The sequence below is a fragment of the Marmota flaviventris genome, chromosome 4 (assembly GCF_047511675.1).
Source record: "Marmota flaviventris isolate mMarFla1 chromosome 4, mMarFla1.hap1, whole genome shotgun sequence".
NCBI lineage: Eukaryota > Metazoa > Chordata > Mammalia > Rodentia > Sciuridae > Marmota > Marmota flaviventris.
In genome coordinates this window covers 53,867,851-53,888,333 of record NC_092501.1, presented here as the reverse complement: position 1 = coordinate 53,888,333, position 20,483 = coordinate 53,867,851, and the positions used below count along the sequence as shown (strand labels likewise).

The following is a 20,483-nucleotide window of genomic DNA, read 5'->3' as shown; positions in this document are numbered from 1 at the left end:
GGAAAACAGGCGCAGCCGGGAGGGGCTGGCATGGAGGGCACAGTCCTCAGAGGTGTTTACACTCTGCCTGGGACAGGAGCTTCATCTAGAGAGTGATCGGAGTACATATTTGGGAGCCTGGCTCTGCGACTCCGGGCATCTTTCTAAAAAGGAAGTCTTTGTGGGATGGTCAGAGATGCCCAGGGGTGTCAGGGTGCTCTGGGGTGGGTGCTGTTGGGTGACTCTGCCCTGCACCAGCCGCCCAGAGGGCTGGGTTCCTTGTGACTAGCGGCAGACCTCAGGCCATCCTGCTCACCTCCAGCCTCAGTTTCCCTGGGCTTAGCTGAACAGTGCTCAAACTTTTCATTTTTATCTGGAGGAAAAAAATTTCCCAAATGAAATCTGCAGGGAACCTCTGGGGTAAAACAGCTACAGCTGCGCCGTGAGAGGCTGCAGGTGGAGGTTGACAGGGCAGTTGGGGTCACTCTGTGGGGGGTGATAGGGGAACTAGCTTCGTCATCTGAAGAATATAGAAAAGAAAAGAAAGTGCGCACCTCACAGTATATTTGAGAATTTCCAATGAGATATTGTGTGTAAAGTCCATTTAGCCCAAAGATGGTACATAAAAAGCATGACATGGATTTATGACCTCAAGGGAAGTCCCCAGGAGCCCAGGCCTCTGCAGCAGGGAGAAAAGAGAACCTGGAGCGTTTCCAACCAGATCCCAGGGGAAGTTGATGCTGCTCCGGGGCCTCGCTCCCCCTGCCCGGCTTCTCCCCCTGTGTTTTCCAACCCACGGCCTCCCGCCTCCCTGGTGGAGCTGGGAAAGACCCCGAAAGCTCTCCAGTGTTCAGAGACCAGGCTGCCCCTGGAATCCAACATAGAAACAGCGCTAGGCTGCTCATCATGAAACTTAAACCTTTGCTAAAACTGAAAGAGATTCTTTCTAGATTTTTCTGATTGTGAACTTCTGGGTAAATGTATCAACACTCAACCCTAAAATCATGCCTCTTGTTGGTGTCCTTGCTGTGCTGATGTGTAAGCCGTCCTGGGTCTAGGGGGATCCTTGTCCTTGGGGTAGAGGCTGCTTCCTGGTCCCTGCTCCTTCCTGGGGGTGTGTGCTGGAGAACTCTGGGACTCTCGCCTCCCCAGAGCCAGCTCCAGACAGAACTGGCTGGATCATGGGGCCTGCCCTGTTCCCTCTCTGGAGCGGGCCACTATCATTTATTTGGACTTTGGTCCCCTGCTGCAGGGTCTCTGCCTTGTGGCTCCTTGGGTGGATGCAGCAGCTGTATCCACTCCACTCTGGGCCTTGTTTCTGTCTTGCCTGGGCCCTCGACGGCCTGTGTGCAGAGATGCGAATGCAATCACAAGACAACCTTCTCTCTGCCTTCCTGGCCTCCTGCTCTCAGGCAGCCAGAATTTGTTGAGCTTTGAGTGCAAACAGTGCAGGGCTGGGTTGCCTGAGAGCATGTCACAAGTCACAGAAGCCCAGAATAGAACACGCCGGCCCCAATGTCCCGCCACCTCCATTGTGTATGTAACGGGGATTATGTTTTACAGCTACTAAATCTGAGTTTTATTTCCCCCTTAAATCATAGGCTCTTGTAACCTTCCAACTATGTGCTATAGGACTTGCAGCCTTGTAGCTGGAGAGGGTAGGGCCTCCCAGGACAGATGGGGTTTCTGCCAGAAAGCTCTTCCGGCTGGCTTTTTTTAGTACCAGAGATTGAACTTTCAACCCAGGGGTACTTAACCACTGAGCCACATCCCCAGCCTTTTTTATATTTCATTTAGAGACAGGGTCTCACCGAGTTGCTTAGGGCCTCACTGAGTGGCTGAGGCTGGCTTTGAACTGCAATCCTCCTGCCTCAGCCTCCGGAGCTGCTGGGATGACAGGTGAACTCCACTGCAGCCGGCTCAATGCTGGCCTTCTGAGCCAATAGCTGGCCAATGGTCTCAAAGGCCAGCCTTTGTTAAAGGAGAAGAAAATATTCCAAGATCCTCTAATCTATGGACACATCAAGAACGAAGGGCTTGCCCATGGAGGTTGTGTAGGGTAAGTCCCACCTGGGACATGGAGGAGAAAGCCTGCCCATGCACTCAGGCCGGGACTGAGGCTGACAATGCAGATTGGGTACTTTCATGAAGCAGTTCCGATTCAGAGTCCAATGTGCAGGACGCTGATGTGGGAGATCCCTTGGGATCAGCATCTGGAAGGCAGGGGGCATGCAGGAGTGGGTGGTGGAGGGTGCTGAGCTGGGTGCAGGTCCCAGAGCAGCTGGGGCAACTTCCTAGTGGCCAGGAACTAGAAAGGCCTTTGAGAGCTTCCCTGTGGGGCAAAAGTGGCCAGGGCTTTCTATTTCCACGTGGATCGTTGGATGGGGGCCACCCCAAGAAGAAGTGTGACAGTTGACAAGGCCTAACGAGGGTGACAGCTAAATACTATCCCCAACAACACAGGCAGCAGCTTGCCAGGGCATCTGGGCAACACAGCAGGGTCCCCCACAGATGAACAGCTTTTTGGACAGGGGTGTGTGCTTCTGAGGGTGCCTTGCTGGTTTGTTATTGTGACCTCCAGGCTAGAGCCCTGACGACTAGAGTTAGGAGAATGTCTTAGGTGGTTTTCCATTATGACAAAACACCCAAGGCCGGGTAACGCATTAAAAAAAAGAGATTTATTGAGCTCACTGAAAGTCCAGCAGCATGGTGCCAGCTCTGGCAAGGGCCCTCCTAACTAAATCAGATCATGGTGGGTGGTAAGGTGGCAGGAGTGTATGTGAGAGGCAGTGAACACTTGGTGACACAGAAGGCCAGAGAGACCAGAAGAGGCTGGTCTTGCTGTTTTATAATAACCCTCTCTTGAGAACTAACTGGGACCCCATGAGAACTACATTATTCCTTTCAAGGGCAATGCCCCCAATGACCTAACCAACTCCCACAAGGTCCCGCCTATTAAATGTCCCACCACTTCAGGCCTGGCACGGTGGCACACGACTGTAATCCCAGCTACTCAGGAGGCTGAGGCAGGAGGATCACAAGTTTGAGACCAACCTGAGCAACTTAGAAAAATCCTTCCTCAAAAAATAAGAGTCTCGGGGCTGGGGATGTGGCTCAAGAGGTAGCGCGCTCGCCTGGCATGTGTGCGGCCTGGGTTCGATCCTCAGCACCACATACAAATAAAGATGTTATATCTGCAGAAAACTAAAAAATAAATATTAAAAAATTCTCTCTCTCTCTCTCTCTCTTAAAAAAAAAAAAAATAAGAGTCTCACCTCTTGTCAATATCACTGGGGACCAGGCTGCCAACACAGGCGCTCTATGAGCACACACTGGAACTATACCCAAACTCTAGCAGAAAGGGATTATTTTTCAGAGTTTGGAGGGAAGAAAATGTAGGAATAGATGTAAGCTATGAGGCAAGTGAATGGAAAATAAAAGGGGGGCAGGAGGTGGATTAAGTGCTCCTTCCACAGGAGCCTTTAGAGGAGGCCCACTGAGCCTCTGGCCTGGGGACTGCTTTGCAGCCTGGCTTCCGAGTCTCATGCAGCATTGGGGACATTAGTTCTGGATAGCACCGAAGGTCACCTATTGACCATGGAGTCGTGCCGGGTGGTGACAGTTTGGATCTGGAACGTACTCAGGGCTCACGTGGTGAAGGCTTGCTCCTCAATGCAGCAGTGTTGCAGTGGGGCTTTGGGAAGTGACTGGCTCATGAGGGCTCTGACCGTAGCAGTGGATTAAGTCATCGGGCTCATGACTGGATGGATTATTGGGAGGTGGTGGAAACGAGGGGAGGCCTCGTTGAAGGAAGGAGGCCAAGGGGGCAGCCCTAGAAGGATACATTGTATCCCTGCCTCTCCTCTTCTCTTTTCCTTCCTTCTTTCCTTCCTTCCTTCTTTCTTCCTCTCCCCCTCTCTTCCTCCCCCCTCCTCCCCCCTCCCCTCCCCCCTCTCCCCCTCTCCCCCTCCCCCCTCTCCTCCTCTCCCCCTCCCCCCTCCTCCCCTCTTCCCCTCTCCCCCTACCCCCTCTCCCCCTACCCCCCTCTCTTTCCTGGCCACCAGAGATGAGCAACTTTTCTCCACCACACCTCTCCCCATGATGTTCCTCCTTCCTTCAGGCCTAAAGCAATGGAACCGGCCAACCATGGACCAAAGCTTCTGAAACCTTGAGCCCAAATAACCCTTTCCTCCTGAGGTTGACTTTCTCGGGTCTTTTGTCAGTGACCGAAAGCTGACTCACGCCGAGGCAAAAACGAGCATCAGGACCATGTGCTGAGCTTCGACTCAGCTTCATAGACCAGGATACTCCATTCTGAGGCTATCTTTGTCTTTCCTATATTTGGGGTTAAAATGCACTCTCTTTCATGAAATGAAGGTGATGGCAGGTGGTAGGAGGTAACTTGGTTTTGCTTTTTTCCCTCAAATTCCTTACACTGTGGACAAAGAGTCATGGCTTATGTGGGTTCCCTCAATTCGTTTTTTTTTTCTTTTGATATTTTTTTGGGTCCTTAACATTCCAGGACCCAGAGCCCCAACCTGGCTCTTCATTTAGAGAAGAGCTGTGAATGCCCCCTCCCCAGAGGGACAGTTTGCCTAAGTGCTGTCCCCAGGGAGGCAGGCCCCACACCATGGATTGTGTTCCTTAGTCCTGCCTGGCTTCAATGGGTCTGCCAACCTCCTCCCTCTGAAGTCCGACCAAAGTCCCCTCTGTCACACTGAAGGAGCCTCCTCTGGGTCCAGATTATCTTGTGGTACCCAGTGTCTAGAAGGGCAACCTGTGACATCTGATGTCCTATAAATGTTGATTAAATGAAAATAATTAATAAAATTTAAAATAAGGTGAAGGATGGGGAATTGCAGGTACACAGCATATGTCCATACACACACGTGTAGGTATAGACATGGACACAGGCATGAAAGCCTTAAACTAACAGGACTAGCCCTAATGGCAGGGTTTTAGTCAACTTTGAGTGGGCAGAGCTGTGTAACGCCTGGTTCACTGGCACATAATAGGTGCTCAATAAATGTAAAGTGAATACATGAATAACAAATGATGAGTAAAGTTTAAAATATCGCCCTGCCCAGGGTGAGGGAATCATCTTTCTTATTTTCACAGGATCTAGAGCTTGATATAAAAGAACACCTCTGGATAAGTGGGTAGGGTACTGGAGGAGGAGGTCAGGGTCTCTGTAACACTTGTGGATTTATTACTCACGGATGGCCCCTGACTCTATCTATAAGCCACAAGATCCCAGGCTGGTTCCTTTAGGACATGATCTCTGTGCCCATTGACCTGGGCATCGGTGGCCCTGAATTTGGGACCTAAGCTGGGAGACAGAGAACCAGCCTCTCTGCCAAGTGCACTGGCTGCTGCTGACATCTTCTTTAAACACCGAGAGTGCGTTGGGCAGCGCTCGCCCTGAAAGCCTGAGTTTATCTGGCTGGAGAAGACAGGCCGGGTGTTTACATCTGCCGGGCCTGGTGTACACAGAGCTCAGAGGCTTTCAACACAAAACGCCTTCATTTCTCAACATGGGGCTCCTGCAGAATCTGCCCTTCTATGGCAGGTGGAGGAGGAAGTGGGGGAAGCGCCCCGACACCCACTTGCTGGGTGGGTAACGGGGTCATTGCAGAAGCAGCCTGGGTGTTGCAGACAGAGGGGACTTGGTGCCTGCCCAGGGTGTCGGCCAATGTGGCACCAAATGAGGAAAAGGGATGATCAAAGGGCCAGCCCTCTGCCAACGGAGCCGGCCCTGGGCCTGTGGCCTGCTGCTCCCTGATCGGGTGTGGAGGCCATCAGCCCAGAGCTGGGAGGAAGGGTCACATCCCTTATCTCCATGAGCTGAGTCCCAGCCTCGCCAGAGGCTCATGTCCTTCTGTCCACTGGTGACGTTGGGATCCTCTAGCTTCAGGGGAGGTGGGAGAGGCCTCTGGGGGCTGCAGGCAGCAGGGACTGGGCTGGTATGAAGTGGCTCCTGGAGGTCACAGAGGAGGGGACATGGGAATGACAGGTCGGACAACCTGGCTGGAGTAGCCGGGTCCTGCCAGAAAGGAACAGGAGATGAAGCGAGTAGAAATCTCAGTTCCAAATGCTGGGGAGGGGCAGGGGACAGGAAAGGTCCCATTTTCTTAGTCAGCAAAAGTCAGCTTCATCTCCACTGAGTCTCCGTCTTGTTGAGCTGGTGGGAAAACCCAGCCTGTCACCCTGGGGCCCACTGGCCACTGCCTGAGGGTGTCCATACTGCCAAGGCCTGAGGGTCAGGTCTTCATTGGTTTCTTCAAGGGGACACTTCAGGTCCCTTGTCTTCAGGGTTCTAGAGGTTGGGGGACTGTTTCTGAGACATGCCTGGGGCCCAGGAATTTGGGGCTCAGCTGGGAAGTGGGCCCTGAGGCCCGTGTTTCCAGAACCTGACCCTTTCCCCAACACCATGTCCGTTCGTCCAGGGCCCTGAAAGAACAGGGACTGCACACCCTCTTCTGGCCTCGTGGTCTTCTTTCCTTGCCCTCTCTAGGAAGGCCCACATCCATAAAAAGCTTAGCCTTCCGCCAAACTTACCACCCTTCATGTTCTTGGTCTTTTATTTGTTTGCTTGTTATTTATTTATTTATTTATTTTGGACTGGGGATTGAACCCAGAGGTGCTTTACCACTGAGCTACATCCCAGCCCTTTTAGCAATTTTTCAAATCTTGAGACAGAGTCTCACTAAGTTGCTGAGGATCTTGCTAAGTTGCTGAGGCTGGCCTCAAACTTGCAATCCTCCTGCCTCAGCCCCACGAATCCTTGGGGTTCCAGGTGGGGGCCACTACCCAGCCCTTCCTGTTTTTTCACAGGGCTCTGATAACACCCTCAACACTGGCAACCCTCCCCCCACCCCACCCTCTTGCAAAAGAAAAAAAAAAAGGCATTCAAAACATTTCTTCTGGGTGTGGAGAACTTTAATCTTAGATCCTTCTTAAGAACTAAAAAAATATATATATTTGCATTCCTTTCTTCAAGTGTGGCAAAGAAAGGCGGGAAAAACTGAAGCTAAGTGCATATGATAGCAATCGGAATATCCACCTCCTGCCTCAGGCTGGAGAGGAGAGCAAGGCTGGTTGGCGGGGAAGGGGGGGGCACTTTGAATGCTCCTTCTATGACTCTGAAGTCACTATACTACTCCTTCCAGACCCCCTCAAATACCACTTTCAGCACTTAACCACTGAGCCACACCCACAGCCCTTTTTATTTTTAAATGGAAACACGGTCTCACTAAGTTGCTGAGGCTGGCCTAGAACTTGCAATCCTCCTGCCTCAGCCTCCCGAGTAGCTGCGATATAGTTTTTCATTGGCACAAATTATGCCTGGATCCATGGGCCCTCCTCTCTACTCCCATCTGGTCCAGGTCAGTATATCAATAGATTTTCCAGATAGCTTCCCAAGAGCCCTTTGTGTTATTTTCTCCCCTTCATTCCATTCTCATGGCTGCCACAAGGATCTTTCCAAGACATAAATCTGAACTGGCCCTTTATTTCTTTATTAGCTCCAATCAGTTATACATGACAGTAGGAAACTCTCTGATTCATCGTACACAAAATGGAGCAGAATTTCTCACTTTTCTGGTTGTACGTGAAGTAGAGTCACACCATTTGTGCAATCATACATGTACCCAGGGTAATGAAGACTGTCTCATTCCACCATTGTTCCTACCTCCTCCCCCGCTTCCCTACCCCCTTCCCTTTGCCCCATCAACTCGTCTCATGCCCCCTCCCCTTATGGATCAGCATCCACTTATCAGAGAAAACATTTGGCCCCTGGTTTGGGGGGATTGGCTTATTTCGCTTAGCATGATATTCTCCAACTCCATCCATTTATCTGCAAATGCCATAATTTTATTCTCTTTTAATGCTGAGTAATATTCCATGGTATATATATATATATACCACAGTTTATCCATTCATCCATTGAAAGGCATCTAGGTTGGTTCCACAGTTTAGTTATTGTGAATTGTGCTGCTGTAAACGTTGATGTGGCTGTGTCCCTGTAGTATGCTGTTTTTAAGTCCTTTGGGTATAGATGGAGGAGAGGGATAGCTGGGTCAAATGGTGGTTCCATTCCAAGTTTTCTAAGGAGTATCCAAACTGCTTTCCAGAGTGGTCGCACCAATTTATAGTCTCATCAGCCATGTATGAGTGTGCCTGTTACCCCACATCCTCACTAACACTTACTGTTGCTTGTATTCTTGATAATTGTCATTCTGACTGGAGTGAGATGAAATCTTAGAATAGTTTTGATTTGCATTTCTCTAATTGCTAGAGATGTTGAACATTTTTTCATACATTTGTTGATTGCTTATATATCTTCTTCTGAGAAGTGTCTGTTCAGCTCCTTAGCCCACTTATTGATTGGGTTTTTTGTTGTGAAGTTTTTTGAGTTCTTTATATATCCTGGTGATTAGTGTTCTATCTGATGTGTGTATGGCAAAAATTTGCTCCCCAAATGTAGGCTCTCTCTTCACCTCATTGATTGTTTCTTTCGCTGAGAAGAAGCTTTTTAGTTTGAGTCCATCCCATTTATTCTTGATTTTATTTCTTGCGCTTTAGGAGTCTTGTTAAGTATGTCGGGGCCTAATCTGACATGATGAAGATTTGGGCCTACTTTTCTTCTATTAGGCGTAGCGTCTCTGTTTTAATTCCTAGGTCCTTGATCCACTTTGAGTTGAGTTTTGTGCATGGTGATAGATAGGGGTTTAGTTTCATTTTGCTGCATATGGATTTCCAGTTTTCCCAGCACCATTTGTTGAAGAGCCTATCTTTTCTCCACAGTATGTTTTTGGTGCCTTTGTCTAACTGTATTTATGTGGGTGTATCTCTGTGTCTTCTATTCTGTACCATTGGTCTACATCTCTATTTTGGTACCAATACCATGCTGGTTTTGTTACTATGGCTTTGTAGTATAATTTAAGGTCTGGTATTGTGATGCCTCCTGCTTTACTTTTCTTGCTAAGGATTGCTTTGGCTATTCTGGGTCTTTTATTTTTTCCAAATGAATTCCATGATTGCTTTTCCTATTTCTATAAGGAATGACATTGGGATTGTAATTGGAATCACATTGAATCTGTATAGTGCTTTGGGTAGTATGGCCATTTTGACAATATTGATTCTGCCTATCTAAGAGCATGGACATTTTCCATGTTCTAAGATCTTCTTCAATTTCTTTCTTTAGTGTTCTGTAGTTTTAATTGTAGAGGTCTTTCACTTCTTTTGTTAAATCTATTCCCAAGTACATTTTTTGAGGCTATTGTGAACGGGGTAGTTTTCCCAATTTCTCTTTCACTGATGTTTTAGAAATGCCTTTGATTTATGGATATTGATCTTATATCCTGCTACTTTGCTGAATTCGTTTATTAATTCTAGAAGCTTTCTGGCAGAGTTTTTTGGATCCTCTAGGTATAGACTCATGTCATGACCTGGCACCTCTGCTAAAGTCCTTCCATGACTCCTCATTGCTCTCAGGGCTAGGTGGAAAATTGTCCCAGTCTTTTACAGCTGTGACTGCTAAGTGTCCCTCTGGAGCCACCTTCCCTCCTTCCTTCCTCTCTCTCTCTCTCTCTCTCTCTCTCTCTTTCTTTCTTTTAATAGAACCTCTCTGACCAGCTAAAGACTACATTTCCCAGACTCCATGGGAAAGTGGTTCACATGACTAAGATCTGGCCAATGGGATGTGGGCAGAATGATGCACACAGCTTTCAACTCTCATCTTTAGAAAGGGAAGGGATCATCCATCATCCACGCTCCTGGCCTCCTCCTGGCTGGGCAGTGGCTACAGCAGGAGCGGCCATCTTGAATCCACAGGGGGAAGCCACATTGAGAATGGCAGAGCCTGGACAGAACACAGAAAAGAGGGCCATTATGCAAAAAAGAAAAAGGAAACAAACTATCCAAACTTCTCTCTTATTCAAGGCCCTGTGTTTTGAGGTATCTTTATTAGAGCGTGTAACCAGATAATCACTGGCCTTTAAGAACTTCCCTGATGTAAGCTGAAGTTGACTATCTTTGTTTTACATTCCAATAACATTCCTGAGCTTCCCTTTCTGTTAATATCCTTACGCACACTTAGTCCTACTAAGCTAAGAAATCTACAAAGCCAGGAATCAAGTGTGTCTTGATTGTGGCTCAGTCCTCCCTGCCACCCCTATGACCCCGGCTGTGATTGGCAGCTGGTATATGCTCAATGCTCTTTGCTCTTTAAACAAGTGAATGGTCAGACAAATGAATAAGCACTTGGACGTGATCGTAGGAATGCTTTTTCTGTGAGTAACAAAGTCTGGAAGCAGGAGACTGCATGAGAAACAGCTCAGTGATAACAAAAGCTCTTTGGGAATTTTGATATTTCTTGGATTTCCTCTCATGGCTACAACGACTCCAAGTATCATGTCCATTTATGCAGCACCCGCATCCCAGGAAGGGAGCAAGGAGGAACAGAACTCTGCTTCTGGGCTTCTCTCTGTTAGGCAGGACATTCTTCCCCAGGATGCCCCTAGTAGATGTCCCTTACAGCCCGTTGGCCAGCACTACCTAACTACAAGAGAAGCTGGGGGAGGGAACTTCTTCCTTTCAGGACCCAACTGGATTTTGTCCCTGGGACTTATGGGAAGAAGCCAGCTTTAAGAACCCTTGGCCCTCCTTGCCCAGATGGTATCATTACGTAAATCCCAAGGACAATGAGGTCAGATGCTATAGTCACAAACAAATGTCCGTGAAATGAGCTAGATGTGTGCTGGAGAACATCACTTTCCATCTCTTGAAATTCTCTCCTAGGTTCTGCCCATGAGTTCACCTGTTTCAGCACAGTCAGTGACATCATCTCTGTGGTCACAGCAGCAGCTATATACTGAGTGCCAACCGTGTGCCTGGTGATCGAATGAGTTACATAACCCGTTTGTGCTGCATTTTTTAATATATATCAGCCATTGAACCCAGTGCTTAACCACTGAGCCACATCCCCAGCCCTTTTTAATTTAATTTTGACACAGGTTCTCCCTAAGTTGCTGAGGCTGGCTTTGAACTTGTGATCCTCCTGCCTCAGCCTCTGGAGCCACTGGGACTATAGGCATGAGTTAACAGGCCCAGCTTGTGCTGCCTTTGGCCTGTCAAATGGGACTTCTGTACGATCTAGGATTACTGTGAGGAATAAATTGGTGCATGATGTAAAATGGTCAGGTAGTGCCTGGCACATAGGACTAAAGCCATATTTACTATTGCTGATTTATTATATCCCCACTTCTTAGACAGGAATATGTGTTCAGTAAAGTTAAGTATGTTGTCCAAGGTCACACAGTTGGGGGAATACAACAGACAAAGCCTAGGTGGTGACTCACACCTTTTCTTCTCTTCCCACGAGTTTCTCTGTGAGTATAAGTTTATCCTGAATGTCCCAGGGACGTGTCGCCATAGACAATATTTATGCATTAATTTATTAATCCTTTTAGTTCCCAGTGGAATACCACCTCCTCCTAGAAGCCTCCCAGGCACTCTCTGCCCCTCCCTGGCACTTGCAGGACCTTTCAGAGAACTTAAGAGCTACCTCTGTCTCTTCTGTGAGGCCTTTTCGCCTGGGCGACTGCCGCTCATCTGAGAATGCCAATCTTGCCCTACTGTGCTCATCAAAGGCCTCTGGAGCCTCTCAGTCTGTTAAGGATATCGAAGCTCCAACAGCTGAGCAGTTGGTGGTGCTGTGGCTGGAGCTCAAACGTCCAGACTCCTCGGGGCTTCCTCCACAACCTGTGAACATTTGGCAGAGACACTGGCTCATCCAGAGCACAATATGCCAGGCTTGGGCTCACCGGGATACCCTGGCCTGAGCGTTAAGGGGAAATCACGTCTTTCTCAAATTCCTGACCCTCCTCTCCGCCCCCGCTATGGGGCCCTCATCCCCTGCGGAGGGTGCAGACAGTAAACGGGGCCTGTAATACACATATGCGGACACTAGAGGGAGGCCTCACCGCTTGAATCCTGTGGCTGCATAAGCTTCCCGGGGCCTCTCAACCTCTCCCCACCTGGGCTCAACCAGTGGTGACGGTGGTGACCGTGGTGATGGTGGTGGCGGCGGCGGCAGCCAAGGCTACTATTTAGGAGCCAAGCCACCTCGTACCAAACACACAACACGTCTTCCCATGCATACCACATTTTCCTCCTGTGTTCGAAATCCCAGAGTGGACCCCATGCCCCCAACCCAAGCTTTAACCTGGGCATCGGCCTCAGCTTTGTCCTCCCTCACCGTGTCCACACCATCCCCTGCCTCTGCGCCAGTCTACGCCCTGGATCCTAGCCCATCAACTCCTCTCCGTTGCTTGTCTTTCCCCCTCCACTCCCCAGTCTACCCAGGCTGTCCCCTCGTGCCCTGACGGAGACCCGTGCATCCCAGACTGTGCTGCGCGTAGGAACCGCCTGGAGAAACCGAAAAACTCCAGCTGCCCGCCTCGTGCTCCAGACCAATGAGGTCAGGTGGCGGGGGTGGGACCAGGCAGCCGGACTTTTTGAAGATCCCCAGGTGGGTCCAGCTCGCAGCTACGTTTAGGCACCCCTCTGCCCCTGGTGGGAGACCCTCGTCCACGCCTTTTCGCCTGGACGACTGCCGCTCGTCTGGCAGGACTTAACGTCGCCGGGCACTCAGGGCCACCAACCCACTGCCTCCCTCGCGTTGGTCCACACCTGCCCCGCCCCCGTCTCCATCAAGCCGGGCTCCCCTCTGGGTGTGAAAACCTGGGAGCAGACCTTCGCGGACAGCTTTGAATTTTGCGCCAAGTTTTTGTTTTTGTAGCCTCTCCATTTTCAGGTTGGAGGATAAAGAGGTGCATTTTCTCTTTATACGTGGGTGTAGGTATAAAGAAACCTGTCCTTCCTACTCTCGGAACCAGTTTGCTGGTTTCTGCTTGAAATTCCCAAGCTGTGGCTCATACCAGCTCAGCTACCTGGAGACGATGGGAAACACCCCATGGTTTATGGAGGAACAAAACCCAAACCATAAATATTAATCAGGAAGGGAGAGCAGGGAGCAGATGGGCTGGGTTAATCTGCGCGCAAGCCCTGCCTGCGCCGCGGTGGGGTGGAAGGGGACACGGGCTGCAGCCGGTCCTGTCCCCTCCTATTGTGGTCATTCAAGCCAGTGCCTCCTCTTACAAAGGAAGAACCCACAGGTAAAGACTAGATCACCCAAGACCAAATAAGTAGTAGAGGGAAAATTCAAATTCGAGTTTATCTGATGATCCATATTCTCTCTGTTATGAGTCGAAGTCCCAGAGTGCCCCTTTCCCCCCACTCTCCAAAACAGTTTAAATTTAATTTTTATCACAGCATTACAATTATATGGTTTAGAAAGTCGCAACCCCAGCACCACAAAAAAAAAAAGTCAAATAATGCCATTCACATTCTGTATTGTAACTGAAATACTTATTCCTTCTTTATGTTTTACACTTAAACCTTATTTTATACAATGTGTGCAATGTGTTTTTTTCATTTTTTTTTTCCCTTTACTTTTTGGTCAAATTCTGGTATACCCGCTGGGAGGTGTCTAGCCACATCAATTAAATCTTTGGTTCTTTATTAATATATAAATATCAAATAACCGCATCTCTTTTTGAAGACATTGTATTTATCCTCTCTTTTGCATGATAAATAAAATTTTTAGAAAGGTTTGTCTTCTTCACCCTCTTCTCCATTCAAAGGCCTGAGTTTCGCTGAGATTGTGTAGCTTCTTTAGTCCCAGGGTAGAGTCTAACGTGGAGGACTAACAGAGAGGTTTTGGACATTTTATCACTTAACCTCTATCCTCTCACAGTCACTCTTGGCAAAACAGCTAAAATCTCTTCCTTTAATGTAAATCCCACATACAATACACTTTTATTACTTGTAGTCCTCATGTCCTTCCCATCTCTAGACTTGTTTATCCTACAAATTTGCTACTTTGTATCCTTCAACTAGTCTTCCCATTCCTTGCCCTCCTTGGCCACTGTTTTGTCTTCTATCTCTGTGGGTTTGGATTTTATTTTAAGAGATGGTGCTGTGTGTTTTTCTGTGCCTGGCTGATTTCAATAAGCATAACATTGTCCAGGCTCATCCATGCCCTGAGTGGCAAGATCTCATTCTTTTTTAGGTCTGAATAATCTTCCATCATGTGTACATATTAGTTTCTTTATCTGCCAAGCCACCTTTTGACAGACACTTAGGCTGTTGTGAATAAAGCTGCAAGTCAGTGTGGCTAACTTTATAAGATGTCATTTCATTTCATTTGGGTATATGCCCAGAACAGGGAGTGTTGGGTCACAAGGTAGCATCTATTCAGAGTTAATTCTATGAGTTGCCCACACTATTTCTCTTTGTTCCTCTGTTTTGAGATCTCTGCTCTGATTTAAATTGCCATTTGGTTAGAGTACTTTCTGGGTTCTGGGTGTTCTACCGGTGTGTGATGAGCACATGCATAGCGTTCCCTCTGAAACTTCACATATCTAAGAAAAAAAAATGTCCTTCAAATGAATGAGATCTTGACAGGATGTGGATTCTTGGATCATGGCTATTTATTCTCAATAATCCATTGATGCTACTTCCCTATCTTTCAGATTTAAGGGTTAAAATGCAAACTCTAGGGGTTGGGGTTGTGTCTCAGTGGTAGAGCACTTGCCTAGCACATGTGAGGCACTGCTTTCAATCCTCAGCACCACATAAAGATAAATAAAATAAAGGTATTATGTCCATCTAAAACTAAAAATATTTTTAAAAGTGCAAAATCTAATGCTTGCTTGTTATTCATTTCTTTAAGAAATCTGTTCTTTCCGCTGAAAGACTGTTGATTTTTCTTTTATCTCCATTATCTTGAGAATTTAGGATTTACCAATATATACCATGGGTATATAAAAGTCTGTATGTCTTTCTTTCTTTCTTCCTCCCCCCCTCCTCTCCCCTCCCCCTCCCTCCCCCTCCCCTCCCCTCCCCCTCCCTCCCCTTCCCCTCCCCCTCTCCCTCCTCCCTCCTCCTCCTCCTCCTCCTCCTCCTCCTCCTCCTCCTCCTCCTCCTCCTTCTTCTTCTTCTTCTTCTCTCTCTCTCTCTCTCTCTCTCTCTCTCTCTCTTCCAGGGACTGAACCCACTGACACTTAGCCACGAGCCACATCCCCAGTCCTTTTTATTGTTTTATTTTGAGACCAGTCTCACTAGGCTGCTTATATCCTTGTATATTGCTGAGGCTGGCTTTGAATCTGCAATCCTCCTGCCTCAGCCTCCCAAGTCACTGGGATTACAGGCATACACCACCATGCCCTGCAAAAGAATTGGTTTTATTTAAATATGCTTGGTACTCAGTGAGTCCTTTCAATTTGAAAACTCACAGTTTTCTTCACTACAGGGAATTTTTTTTTCTATCACATCTTTAATGGTTACTTCTCACACTATTTAGAAATGTTTGCAGATACAAGTAACAGAAAGTTTGAGTAAAGAATGATGTGAACCAATAGGTTCTCACTTACTTCAAATAAGAATCATAGAAGTTGTCAGGTGTTGGCTTTGGTGGAACTTTCTGCAAGTTTTTGGCTCAGTGTCCAGAACTGTGTCACGCAGCAGGGGAAGCTGGAAGTGAATGTATTTCTCGGCCTCTTGCCCTCGTCTTGGAGTCAGAGACGGGGGTGGGGGGGGGGGTGGGGGTGGGGGGGGGGAGGGCTGAGTTAGTCAGCCAGCAGCCTCCTTCTGATTCTAGCTCGGATCTGTCCTCCTCCCGACATCTCTCTCCTTCCCTCCTGATGGCTGCCTCTCTGTGGATTGCGCTCCCTGGGCTTTCCCTCGCACTCTATCTTCCAGGCCACTGACTGAATCCTCAGCCTTGCTGTCCTCTGTTGAACAGATACTTGAAAACTAGGCTTTTTGGTCTTCAAGAATCTTTCTGTGTGCTCCTCTCACACCTGCTGGAGGGTTCCCACAACCTTCCGCTGCTCTTCCTTTGAAGGCCTCTTCCCTTTCCTGCTAGTCCACCTGTTCCTCCTTTGTCTTTGAGTGCTCTTGAACAGTGAGGTTTCTCTTTACTTTTCCCTGGTTTTCCCTATCCCCCACCCTCCACCCTGTGCTGGAGGATCCTTTTCTGTCTGTCTCTTGGGTCTGCAGCAAGGGCACTTCTGACAAGCAGTCTCTCCTCACCCCTGTCCATTCCAGGTGCGCCCAGAGGCTCGCTGGCTGGCTCAGGCCGTTAACCCACAGTGCAGTTCTCCTCTGGTCCAGGAGCACTCGCCTCTCTTCCCACTGGTCCTTCAGCTGTGGCTCAGGAGAGCGAAGCCCAAACCTGCCCTTGCCCTTGGAGAGGAAGGGGCTCTCTTTAGCCTCAGCTGCCCCATCTGGGCTTTATGTCACCCAGAGTGAACCAGCAGTGGGGAGAGGGGTAAGGCACATGTGCAATCCATGCTCAGTGGTAAATTTCAGGATTCACTTGAGCCAGATTTATAAAGGTTTAGCTTTTCCTTCATGATGGCTATTTTCTCAACAAATAGATGTTGTGAATCCAGGTGTGCCTCCCCTGTTTGCTGACAGAGACCTAGTAGGGACAAAACAGAGGGTATTGAAAATCTAAGAATGCATCTCACACTAAGGGTAAGTCTTTTTCCTGCAAGTTTTGCTCAGGTTTTTTTTTTTTTGTGTGTGTGTGTGTGTGTTTGTGTGTGTGTGTGTTTTAAAGGTTTGATCTTATTTATTTGTTACTCTTACAAATTCTTATTTTTGACTGGACCCAGAGAGGACAGCCTGCGTCTTTTGGCAATCTGTTCCTGGCATTTTTCTTTGGCTTCTTTTATTCTCTTGGCCAAAAGTTTGAGTATTCTGCAGCCTCTTCCTTATTCTTCTCAGTAAGCTGTTCTTCAGAGCAATGCTCGGGCGCCTGTGTCGCAGGACACGCGGGATAACAAGGTGCTCAATCCTCAGAGCTTTGGCCTGGGTTTCTTACCTTCCTTATTTAAGGGTTTCCTGACAAGATATTAGCAGACATCATCTTTCTTAGGGAGACTGAAAAATCTGTGGCTTCTATGAGCTGTTCTGGGTCCCAGTTGATGAGGTACAGTAGCATCCGTAAGTCCAGGGATATCCTTCTCTCCTTTTTTTACAACGACCAAGTTGAGCACACTCAGGTGGGCATCCACAGTGCAACCTCGAACAGATTGGCGCCTTCTCTCTCCAGTTCACCTTGGTCTGTAACAGGAATGCCCCTTGCTCAGTAGCAGGCGAACATGGCCACGGTCAAGATACCCTGCTTAATGGGGAAACCTTGTGTGCCATTCCCACCACTGATTCAGACCACATCACCCTCCCATTCTTCACCCAGAGCATCAGTAGCAACTTCTATAGCCATCCGATTCTCCATCTGCTTCTCCAAAAAAGTCCGAGCTTTGCGTTGACTGTCCACTTCAGCCAGTTTCTGGCGGCCAATGGCTGGGAAGGAGATATCAGCTTCATCTTGGTGCAGCTGATGGCCACAAGGCACCACGAAAAAGAGCCAGTTTTGTGTTTTGTATGTACCGTCATGCACTGCGTCCTGACGTTTTGGTCAATGACAAGCCACATACGGAAGGTGCTCCCGTTTGATGATGTCACCCGCTGATGTCATAGGCGACTTAGTTCTTGTAATCACACTCCACGATGTTCGCACAATGACAGAAATTGCCAGAGACCACGATTCTCAGAATAGACCCCCATCGTTAAGTGATGCCTGACTGTACTCTGGGCTATAACATATTTCTGATAATGTATAAGCAAGACAGGTGTGGTGACATACACCTGTGGTCCCAGCTCCTTGAGAGGCTGAGACAGGAGGATTACTTGGGCCCAGGAATTCAAAGCCAGCCTGAGTAACGTAGGGAGGCCCTATCTTAAAAAAAAATGGTCTGAGCAATGCTAAGTTAGAGGATATTCTAGAGCAGTTGATTTGGCTTCACAGGAAGAATGAAATTGCAGGAAGATTAGGATCTTTACTAAAAGAATTCTATGACTCCCTCCACCCTGAGATGACTTTTATGGGCAGGTCTCCTGAGAGCATTTGTGATACACTAACTGCTAAGTGGCAGGCTAGCTGGATGCTCACAGCGAATCTTTCCCCAGCACCCCAATTCCACCCTCTAAGACATCTAGACCAGGCCGGGGTCTCTGCAGTCCTTGTGAAATGCTGCAGGACATTTGCTGGCCCAGGGAGTGGGAAAACGGAGCTTGGAGTTTGGAGGGAAGTTTGAGGCTGTGGGAGGTAGACACTGGCCCCCAGCTCCAGGCCCTGCATGGATTCTAAAGGGCTGGGTGACCTTGGGCACACTTGTGACCTATGAGGGAGGATAAAAGAGCAATGGAGTCAACTTCAATGTTGCCAACAGAGATTTATATTTTGCTATCAGAGGGACTTTCTTTCTGGGCAAAGCCAAGAGGGATTTGGGTGTGTAAGACAGAAAGTGGGTTCTGTAGCCGAGCTGAGCTCAGGAATAGGAAAGAGGAAGTTGGAATGCCCTGTTGGGAAATACAGGAAGTAGAAAGGAACCTCAAAGTCTGGGAGCAGAAGACAGACCCCTCCTGGGGACCCAGCCAGGTTTCCATGGAATGCCCAGGCCACTCGATGGCTGACAGAAGCCAGGGAAGGCTACCCTGCAGTCTGATGTGGGGCTGCCTGCAGGGTCAGTCAGCCTGCATGGCTCAGGGGACAGCTGACTCATGGCGTCCCTGTTTAGTGACCATCTACCTGTTCCCAGAACCTATGGTGTCATCTGGGTCTTTCCCCCTCATTGTTTCAACCATCCAGCAGGGAAGGGGGCACTACCCAAATAAAACTAGGCGTGCTCAGTGTTCTAGTATGTGGGGTGAAAGTATTCGGTCAACAGTGAAGTCACATTTTGGGGGGGTCCTAGGAACACCAGCCCACAGAACACTGTGGCTCATCACCTTCCCTGCCCGCCCCCCCAGCAGATCCATGTTTTCTGAATGTAAAAGCCTTCCATCCCTCCTGCCTGCCTCCTCTGTAGCCTCACTCCTTACCCCCAGCACCTGTCCTTGGCCCCTGCTATTATTGGAAGGTTTGGCCCCAGAGGTCAGGTGTTGGTTCCTAATCCCCACATTCATATGCTGATGGTGTTTGGAAGTGGTGCCTCCAGGAGATAATTAGGATTAGATGAGGTCCTGAGGGTTGATCCCCCAGTGGCAACAGTGGCTTCCTAAGGAGAAGAAAGTCCCCCTGTGTGATGCCCTGTGCCATGTTATGATACCTTAAGACCCTCACCAGATGCTCAGCAGATGCCTGCACCAGGTTCTAGCTTTCCCAGCCTCCAGAATCATGAGTCAACTAAACTCCAGTTCTTTATAAAATGGTGGGTCTCGGGTATTTTATTAGAGCAACAGAAAGCAGACCCCTGGCTGCCCTGGAAGCCCAGCAGCTCCTCCGAGGCTCCCCTTCTCCAGCAGCACCCAGCTTTTCCTGAAGCAGCTGCCCTAACCTCCCAAGTGACAGTGGAGCCGCCAGGGTACCCAGCTGCTCCCAGTGTGAGTCACACAGGCCTGGCCCAAGATCCCGTCCAGTCGAGCTCCTGGGTGGCTTTCCTCGGACGCCTAACTGCACCCCAATAAAGCAACCCCAGCTGGTGGCTGGTTCTGAGACCCCTCCTCTGTCAAAGCTGGGAGACCAGCCTGGATCCCCTCAGCTAGAGGGGCCCCTCTTCTCTGGGCAGAGAGGCTCCAGTGGAATTTTCTCAGCCTGTCAGTCATCGGCATTGGCCTCTTACAAGAATCCATTACTTAATTGGAAAATGTGCAAAGAACAAAAACAGGAAATTTACAGAACTACGAATGATCAGTCATCATGGTAAAATACACCCAGCCTCACCAACCGTCAGGGTAATGAAAATTAAAACACAAGAATATTTTTCTTTTTACAGAGCATCTTAAAGGCTGGTTGTAACATGGTGGTAGAAGGCTTGCCTAGCATGTGTGAGGCCCCAGGCTCCATCCCCAGCACTACCACCACCACAGATGATGATGATGATGATGATGATGATGATGATTTTGGTACTGGGGATTGAACCCAGGAGTGCTTAACCATTGAGCCACATCCCCAGCCATTTTTTTTATATTTTATTTAGGGACAAGGTCTCACTGAGTTGCTTAGAGCCTCTCTAGGTTGTTGAGGCTGGCTTTGAACTCGTGATCCTCCTGCCTCAGCCTCCTGAGCCACTGGGATGATAGGCGTGCATCGTGATGCCTGGCCAACAAAATATTATGGTGTACAATAGCACAAATGAAGAAAAGGATGGCACATGAATATGCAAATGTGGACACAGGCCACTCCTCTTTTGGCTACACTTTCTCTCTCTGTCCATGTGGTGTAGGACACAGTGATTTCTGAAGGTCCTCCCATCCCTGGGCTCCTGGCATCCCTCTGTGCAGTCTTGCTTACCTCTAGTTTCCTTGGTGACCAGAGGGAATTGCTGACCCTCTCCGTTTTCTCACTGGTAATAGAACATATAAATACC

The 20,483-nt window shown here is 48.6% G+C and overlaps 1 pseudogene; it reads right to left on the bottom strand.

The window, feature by feature from the left end:
* Window positions 1–16,694: 16,694 nt before the first annotated feature.
* On the bottom strand, window positions 16,695–17,508 carry LOC114089361 (small ribosomal subunit protein eS6-like; annotated as a pseudogene).
* Window positions 17,509–20,483: the final 2,975 nt, after the last annotated feature.